Consider the following 10196-nt stretch of genomic DNA (forward strand, 5'->3'; position numbering starts at 1 on the left):
AATCGCCAGGGAGGAGTCAGGTCTCCTGCTCTCCATTGGGCGGCAGAGGAATTGTGGCTGTGGGCTCATGAGCACCTTCGCTCATTGAGAGCAGCACACATTCCGGGCTACTTGAACGTAGGAGCAGACCTCATGTCAAGAGGGGGTCCTCGAGACGACGAGTGGTGTCTGCATCCGGACAATGTTCTCCAGATTTGGGAACAATTCGGGAGAGCCGAGGTGGACCTATTCGCGTCACGCGTGAACGCGCAATGTCCTCTGTGGTTCTCTCTGAGGGAACAGGACGAACCACCACTGGGAAGGGACGCCTTTGCGCACCAACCGTGGCTGAGAGTTCTCCTGTATGCATTCCCTCCGCTGTCCTGCATTCTCCCACTGCTAGCCAGGGTGAGGTCAGGGGGCTGTCAGTGATACTGATAGCGCCCGATCGCCCGGGGCTCCTTGGTTTGCGGAGATGAGTCAGATGTTGATTGCGCCACCTTGGCCAATTCCACATCGACGGGACGCGTTGTCTCAGGCGGGAGGTACGATAGGGAAATTGCCCATAATCGGCCAACCACTGAAGGCCTGGCTGCTGAGAGGGACAGGCTAGAGCGCCGTGGGTTATCTGATGCAGTGATCAGGACCATACAGGGTTCACGTGCCAGTTCCACTTCTAAGATGTATGCCAGTAGATGGAACGTGTTTTCACGATGGTGTGTCACACAAGGTGTAGACCCCATGAGCTGTCAGGTGGAGAGTATTCTCTCTTTTCTACAGCTCATGTTTGATAAGCAAAAATCGCCTGCCACTATTAGGGTGTTTGCAGCAGCGATTTCAGCTTGTCATGAGGGGTTTGGAAGAGACAATGTCTTTAGCCACCCTCTAGTGAAACGCTTCCTATTAGGAACGCGGCGACTTAGGCCAACACCTAGAGTCACGCTTCCTCAGTGGGATTTGGCTTTGGTACTCGAAGCGCTATGTAAGTCGCCGTTCGAGCCATTGAATCAAATACCCCTCAAGATGCTGTCTATCAAGACAGCACTGTTGCTCGCTTTGACTACAGCTAAGCGGGTCAGTGATTTGTGTGCTCTTTCGACGAGACCTGACTGCCTGGCCATCAATGGTGACCTGAGCAGAGCAGTGTTACGTCCTAACCCGGCATTTGTGCCGAAGGTTATTAAGAGTTCATATAGGTCACAGACCGTGGAGCTGTGGGCTTTTTCTCCTCCTCCTCATAGAGAGAGGAGTGAGGAAAAGCTCCATCGCCTGTGCCCGGTACGCGCTTTGGCGTGTTACGTCGAGCGCACAGCAGCGATTAGGTCATCGCCTCAGTTGTTTGTGTGTCACTTTCAAAACAGCGGTTGTCTCACTGGCTTTGTGAAGGCATTGAGACAGCTTATGAGGCAGCGGGGCGGCAATTGCCTCAGGGTATCAGAGCTCACTCCACTCGTGGAGTAGCGGCTTCTACTGCCCTTTTCAGAGGAACAGGGGTAGAGGATATCTGTAGAGCAGCATCATGGTCGATGCCGTCTCCATTTATCCGTTTCTATCTCTTAGATATGTCTTCTAACTCTCTGGCTCGATCTGTACTCAGCGTGGCTGAAGGGAGATCTTGAGCAAGAAAGAGAAGAGAAGCAGGACTGTGGACATAGGTTTCCATCAGGTCCGCTTTGGTTAGGAAGACGTTTTTGACAGAGGTGTTTTCTAACTCTTTGGCTCGGTCTGTACTCAGCATAGCTGAAGGGAGATTTTGAGCTAGGAAGAGAGAAAAAAGCAGGACTATGGACAAGGTTTCCATCAGGTCCGCTTTGGATAAGAAAACATATTTTGTTGCATGACTCCTGACTGACAGGTTCAGTACAGTAGAGGCATGCGTTGATTGACAGAATGTGAGGTCATCTATCTGCTTGTTCAGTTTAGTATGACCCATGTTTTGTTCCTGCCTACTAATCTTTGGGATTCCATTGAGTGAGTGAGGCGGTCTACCGCATTCACAATGTAGAGTGACACTTTGTGTCATTCCATTAGTGGTTGGTAGTGTTTTCACAGGATATTGAGGCACATCTATCTGCTAGTACAGAGTAGTATGGCTTCTATTCTGGTGATCTGCCCACTAGTCATTGGCATTGCCATTGGACTAGGTGGGGCGGGTCTTTAACCGATGACGTGGTATATTGTGACGCCCGTATGGGTTTTTAGTTGCAGTACTGCGGGACTTGGTCGCAGCCATTGCTAGGCCTGACCTTTTCGTTTCGATGGGAAGTGTTGGGCTCGGCAGGGAGTACATTTTGGGGGCTTAGGCTCCGCTTTAAACAAATAGGAGCAGAGCTCCCCATGGGGCGGAGCTCCACGATATAGAACGATTAGTTACCGGAGTGTAACTCCAGTTCTATGAGTGGAGCGGAGCCCCATAGGACTTAAGGCCCTGCCGACCCTCTCTAGTCTCGCTGAAGAAAAATATCTCGGGAGGCTGATTGAGAGGAGGCATCCCCTCTTATAGGGACACCTGTACTCCTATTGGCTGCAGGTGTGTGCATAATTTTGTCTCAGGCTGATGCTGCCTTAGGGCAGAGGGTAAACCAATAGGAGCAGAGCTCCCCTATGGGGCTCCGCTCCACTCATAGAACTGGAGTTACACTCCGGTAACTAATCGTTCATCTGTACAAACAATAGTACGCAAGTATAAACACCATGGGACCACGCAGCCGTCATACCGCTCAGGAAGGAGGCGCGTTCTGTCTCCTAGAGATGAACGTACTTTGGTGCAAAAATAAATAAATCCCAGAACAACAGCAAAGGACCTTGTGAAGATGCTGGAGGAAACAGGTACAAAAGTATCTATATTCACAGTCAAACGAGTCCTATATCGACCTAACCTGAAAGGCTGCTCAGCAAGGAAGAAGCCACTGCTACCAAAACCGCCATAAAAAAGCCAGACTATGGTTTGCAACTGCACATTGGGACAAAGATCGTACTTTTTGGAGAAATGTCCTCTGGTCTGATGAAACAAAAATAGAACTGTTTGGCCATAATGACCAACGTTATGTTTGGAGGTAAAAGGGGGTTGCTTGCAAGCCGAAGAACACCATCCCAACTGTGAAGCACGGGGTGGCAGCATCATGCTTTGGGGGTGCTTTGCTGCAGGAGGGACTGGTGTACTTCACAAAATAGATGGCATCATGAGGAAGGAAAATTATGTGGATATATTGAAGCAACATCTCAAGACATCAGTCAGGAAGTTAAAGCTTGGTCGCAAATGGGTCTTCCAAATGGACAATGACCCCAAGCATACTTCCAAAGTTGTGGCAAAATGGCTTAAGGACAACAAAGTCAAGGTATTGGAGTGGCCATCACAAAGCCCTGACCTCAATCCTATAGAACATTTGTGGGCAGAACTGAAAAAGCGTGTGCGAGTAAGGATGCCTACAAACCTAACTCAGTTACACCAGCTCTATCAGGAGGAATGGGCCAGAATTCACCCAACTTATTAAGTGAAGCTGGTGGAAGGCTACCCGAAATGTTTGACCCAAGTTAAACAATTTAAAGGCAATGCTACCAAATACTAATTGAGTGTATGTAAACTTCTGACCCACTGGGAATGTGATGAAATAAATAAAAGCTGAAATAAATAATTCTCTCTACTATTATTCTGACATTTCACATTCTTAAAATAAAGTGGTGATCCTAACTGACCTAAGACAGGGAATTTTTACTAGGATTAAATGTCAGGAATTGTATCCCCCATATAAATAACATTCTATTGGTAGCAAGAATTATGTATAATAATTGAATTTAACAAATTTGAAGTTTTCAATCCGGCGTCGTTTTGCGTATCAGTTTATAAACACTATGCCATGGAATCGGTACATCAAAATCTATTCCCAACTATTTTGCAATCTATATGGAACGGCTGTCAATCCTTTGGTCCTTAAATGAAACTGGTGTACTTTTTTATTTATCACAATTTTCTTTAACCAATTATGTTCTTTAATGCAGGTTCCTTACTTTTTTCCCCTTCCACTTTCCTCTTTCATTTTTGCGGTAATGCTGCAATTATTTGGTTGTAATTTTGGGTAGAGCAGACATTTCCATATGTTTTTGTTAGCTGCATGTGCGACATAACTCCACCAGTCCTACCAATGATATCATTTACGAAGATTATACCTTTTTTAAACATAAAAAAAATATATACTGGCTTTTTATCAATTAGTATATTTGAGTTTAACCACAATATTTGTTGCATTATTTGTTCTGTCGTTTCTGGAGGATTCAATTGAAATTGCAACTAACTTTCTTTGGCTTGTTTTAGGAATAGTGATATTTGGGAGATTATTTCCTTTTCAAATAACTGAAAGTGAGAGGTTGTAATCTGAATAAAGGGAAAAAGGCCATTCTTGAACATTGGGTGAGACAATCTTATTAATTTGCTAGAGAACCAGTTCGGATTTAAGTATAACTTTTGTATGACTGAAGCTTTTAGTGATAGGTTTAATGCTTTAATATTTTATAATTTCTGTCCTCCGAATTCATATTCATGATATAAATAGGCCCGTTTAATTTTGTCTAGCTTGCCATTCCAAATAAAATGGAATCTTTTTTTCTCATATAACTAAAAAAAACTGTTCGCTAGGCGTAGGCAAGACCATAAGCAAATAGGTCAACTGGGATAATACTAAAGAGTTAATCAGGGTGATTTTTCTACAAATTGACAGGTATTTACCTTTCCATGGTAGCAAGATCTTTTCTATTTTTGCTAACTTTCTATTAAAATGTATTGGAGTGAGATCATTTATTTCATTTGGGATATGTATTCCGAGTATATCCACATCACCATCAGACCATTTTATTGGTAAACTACATGGTAATGTAAAAATTGTATTTTTTAGTGATCCGATACGTAATATAGTACATTTATCATACTTTGGTTGTAATCCAGAGAGGTTAGAAAATGTATCTAGATCCTCTATGAGGCTGTGGAGGGATTAAAGTTGTGGAATAATGTTTCCACCTCCATGTTTGACAGTGGGGATGATGTTCTTGGGGTCATAGGTAGTATTCCTCCTCCTCCAAACACGGCGAGTTGAGTTGATGCCAAAGAGCTCGATTTTGGTCTCATCTGACCACAACACTTTCACCCAGTTCTCCTCTGAATCATTCAGATGTTCATTGGCAAACTTCAGTCAGCCCTGTATATGTGCTTTCTTGAGCGGGGGGACCTTGCGGGCGCTGCAGGATTTCAGTCCTTTGCGGCTTAGTCTGTTACCAATTGTTTTCTTGGTGACTATGGTCCCAGCTGCCTTGAGATCATTGACAAGATTATCCTGTGTAGTTCTGGGCTGATTCCTCACCGTTCTCATGATCATTGCAACTCCACAAGGTGAAATGTTGCATGGAGCCCCAGGCCGAGGGAGATTGACAGGTCTTTTGTGTTTTCCATTTGCAAATAATCGCACCAACTGTTGTCACATTCTCACCAAGCTGCTTGGCGATGGTCTTGCAGCCCATTCTAGCCTTGTGTAGGTCTACAATCTTGTCCCTGACATCCTTGGAGAGCTCTTTGGTCTTGGCCATGGTGGAGAGTTTGGAATCTGATTGATTGATTGCTTCTGTGGACAGGTGTCTTTTATACAGGTAACAAGCTGAGATTATGTTATGAGAATAATTTAACAAACTATTTCAGTGTCTCTGTGCGTCTCCCAAAAGGTTGTAATGCTTTAGGATCAAGAAACGGACAGAGTCCCGGTCTGCATATTCAGGCCTTTATTCATTGAGAATTCTGTTATCACAATTTCAGAGTCCATCTTTTATACACACACGTCATACAAAAATCCCTCCCCTCTTTAGGCGGGCTGTAGTTTTCCACTTTAAAACTGCTCTCCTGACCATCAGTTCACACACACACACACATACACACACACACACATACATACACACATGTTCTTATCATAGTCTCTGTCCTCCCTAAATTGGGAGGGCCCTTTATCTTGGTTTCTCAGTTGTCTGTAGACAGTTCTCCTTGTCCTTTGTTGTCTGGCCTAACTCTTACTCACATTGCTAAATAGTAACACAATGTCATAATCTTTACTGGTCCTACACTCACACGTTACCAGGTAGTAGATTCTAACACATCTCACACAGTTTCGGAGTGTAATAATTAGTCACTACTAAGAAAGTACTAATCATACTTAAAACAAGAACATTTCACAACTATATTTAAGGGTGGAACATTTAGTCATTACTTTTAACCTGTATATATTTTAATTTCTATATCAGATTAGGAGCACTCCCTTTAAGAGTGTGCTCCTAATCTCAGCTCGTTACCTGTATAAAAGACACCTGGGAGCCAGAAATCTTTCTGATTGAGAGGGGGTCAAATACTTATTTCCCTCATTAAAATGCAAATAAATGTATAACATTTTTGACATGCGTTTTTCTGGATTTTTTTTATTTATTCTGTCTCTCACTGTTCAAATAAACCTACCATTAAAATTATAGACTGATCATTTCGTTGTCAGTGGGCAAATGTACAAAATCAGCAGGGGATCAAATACTTTTTTCCCTCACTGTATATACAGTATCTCACAAAAGTGAGTAAACCCCTCACATCTTTGTAAATATTTGAGTATATCTTTTTATGTGACAACACTGAAGAAATGACACTTTGCTACAATGTAAAGTAGTGAGTGTACAGCTTGTATAACAGTGTAAATTTGCTGTCCCCTCAAAATAACTCAACACACAGCCATTCATGTCTAAACCGCTGGCAACAAAAGTGAGTACACCCCTAAGAGAAAATGTACAAATTGGGCCCAATTAGCCATTTTCCCTCCTCGGTGTCATGTGACTCGTTAGTGTTACAAGGTCTCAGGTGTGAATGGGGAGCAGGTGTGTTAAATTTGGTGTCATCGCTCTCACACTCCCTCATACTGGTCACTCGAAGTTCAAAATGGCACCTCATGGCAAAGAACTCTCTGAGGATCTGAAAAAAATAATTGTTGCTCTACATAAAGATGGCCTGGGCTATAAAAAGATTGCCAAGACCCTGAAACTGAGCTGCAGCACGGTGGCCAAGACCATACAGCAGTTTAACAGGACAGGTTCCACTCAGAACAGGCCTCGCCATGGTCGACCAAAGAAGTTGAGTGCACGTGCTCAGCGTCATATCCAGAGGTTGTGTTTGGGAAATAGATGTATGAGTGCTGCCAGCATTGCTGCAGAGGTTGAAGGGGTGGGGGGTCAGCCTGTCAGTGCTCAGACCATACGCCGCACACTGCATCAAATTGGTCTGCATGGCTGTCGTCCCAGAAGGAAGCCTCTTCTAAAGATGATGCAAAAGAAAGGCCGCAAACAGTTTGCTGAAAACAAGCAGACTAAGGACATGGATTACTGGAACCATGTCCTGTGGTCTGATGAGACCAAGATAAACGTATTTGGTTCAGATGGTGTCAAGCGTGTGTGGCGGCAACCAGGTGAGGAGTACAAAGACAAGTGTGTCTTGCCTACTGTCAAGCATGGTGGTGGGAGTGTCATGGTCTGGGGCAGCATGAGTGCTGCCGGCACTGGGGAGCTACAGTTCATTGAGGGAACCATGAATGCCAACATGTACTGTGACATACTGAAGCAGAGCATGATCCCCTCCCTTCGGAGACTGCGCCGCAGGGCAGTATTCCAACATGATAACGACCCCAAACACACCTCCAAGACGACCACTGCCTTGCTAAAGAAGCTGAGGGTAAAGGTGATGGACTGGCCAAGCATGTCTCCAGACCTAAACCCTATTGAGCATCTGTGGGGCATCCTCAAACGGAAGGTGGAGGAGTGCAAGGTCCCTAACATCCACCAGCTCCGTGATGTCGTCATGGAGGAGTGGAAGAGGACTCCAGTGGCAACCTGTGAAGCTCTGGTGAACTCCATGCCCAAGAGGGTTAAGGCAATGCTGGAAAATGATGGTGGCCACACAAAATATTGACACTTTGGGCCCAATTTGGACATTTTCACTTAGGGGTGTACTCACTTTTGTTGCCAGCGGTTTAGACATTAATGGCAGTGTGTTGTGTTATTTTGAGGGGACAGCAAATTTACACTGTTATACAAGCTGTACACTCACTACTTTACATTGTAGAAAAGTGTCATTTCTTCAGTGTTGTCACATGAAAAGATATACTCAAATATTTACAAAAATGTGAGGGGTGTACATACTGTACATACACTACCAGTAAAAAGTTTTAGAACACCTACTCATTCAAGGGTTTTTCTTTATTTTTACTATTTTCTACATTGTAGAATAATAGTGAAGACATCAAAACTATGAAATAACACAGATGGAATCATGTAGTAACCAAAAAAGTGTTAAACAAATCTAAATGTAGGGTATTTTATATTTGAGATTCTTCAAAGTAGCCACCCTTTGCCTTGATGACAGCTTTGCACACTCTTGGCATTCTCTCAACCAGCTTCATGAGGTAGTCACCTAGCATGCATTTCAATTAACAGGTGTGCCTTGTTAAAAGTTAATTTGTGGAATTTCTTTCCTTCTTAATGCATTTGAGCCAATCAGTTGTGTTGTGACAAGGTAGGGGGGTATACAGAAGATAGCCCTATTTGGTAAAAGACCAAGTCCATATTATGGCAAGAACAGCTCAAATAAGCAAAGAGAAACGACAGTCCATCATTCCTTTAAGACATGAAGGTCAGTCAATACGGAACATTTCAAGTACTTTGAAAGTTTCTTCAAGTGCAGTTGCAAAAACCATCAAGCTCTATGATGAAACTGGCTCTCATGAGGACCGCCTCAGGAATGGAAGACCAAGAGTTACCTCTGCTGCAGAGGATAAGTTCATTAGAGTTACCAGCCTCAGAAATTGCAGCCCAAATAAATGCTTCACAGAGTTCAAGTACCAGACACATCTCAACATCAACTGTTCAGAGGAGACTGTGTGAATTAGGCCTTCATGGTCGAATTGCTGCAAAGAAACCACTACTAAAGGACACCAGTAAGAAGAAGAGACTTGCTTGGGAAAGAAACACAAACAATGGACATTAGACCGGTGGACATTTGTCCTTTGGTCTGGAGTCCATATTGGAGATTTTTGGTTCCAACCGCCGTGTCTTTGTGAGACGCGGTGTGGGTGAACGGATTATCTCCTCATTTGTATTTCCCACCGTAAAGCCTGGAGGAGGAGGTGTTATGGTGTGGGGGTGATTTGCTGGTGACACTGTCTGTGATTTATTTGGAATTCAAGGCACACTTAACCAGCATGGCTACCACAGCATTTTGCAGCGATATGCCATCCCATCTGGTTTGGGCATAGTGGGACTATCATTTGTTTTTCAACAGGACAATGACCCAACACACCTCCAGGCTGTGTAAGGGCTATTTTACCAAGAAGGAGAGTGATGGAGTGCTGCATCAGATGACCTGGCCTCCACAATCCCCCAACCTCAACCAAATTGAGATGGTTTGGGATGAGTCGGACCGCAGAGTGAAGGAAAAGCAGCCAACAAGTGCTCAGCATAAGTGGGAACTCCTTCAAGACTGTTGGAAAAACATTCCAGGTGAAGCTGGTTGAGAGAATGCCAAGAGTGTGCAAAGCTGTCATCAAGGCAAAGGGTGGTTATTTGAAGAATCTCAAATATCAAATATATTTTGATTTGTTGAACACTTTTTTGGTTACTACATGATTCCATATGTGTTATTTCATAGTTTTGATGTATTCAATATTATTCTACAATGTAGAAAATAGTAAAAAATAAAGAAAAACCCTTGAATGATTAGGTGTTCTAAAACTTTTGACTGGTACTGTACAAAAAATATATATATATATGGGGGATTGGAAATGATGCAGATATTCAAGCTGATCTACACCCTAAAAAATATACAATAATACTGCTAAAAATGTGGCAAAGCAATTCACGTTTTTTACTGAATACAAAGTGTTATGTTTGGGGCAAATCCAATACAAAACTCTGAGTACCACTCTCTATATTTTCAAGCATAGTGGTGACTGCATCATGTTATGGGTATTCTACTTATGTAATTGAGACATTTCTGTATTTCATTTTCAATTAATTTGCAAAAAATAACATAAAACATGTTTTCACTTTGTCATAATGGAGTATTGTGTGTAGATGGGTGAGAAAAAAATATTAATTTAATCAATTTTGAATTCAGGCTGTAACAAAATAAAATGTTGAATAAGTCAAGGGTTATGAAT

Source organism: Coregonus clupeaformis, chromosome 6 (genome assembly GCF_020615455.1).
Source record: "Coregonus clupeaformis isolate EN_2021a chromosome 6, ASM2061545v1, whole genome shotgun sequence".
Taxonomy (NCBI): Eukaryota; Metazoa; Chordata; class Actinopteri; order Salmoniformes; family Salmonidae; genus Coregonus; species Coregonus clupeaformis.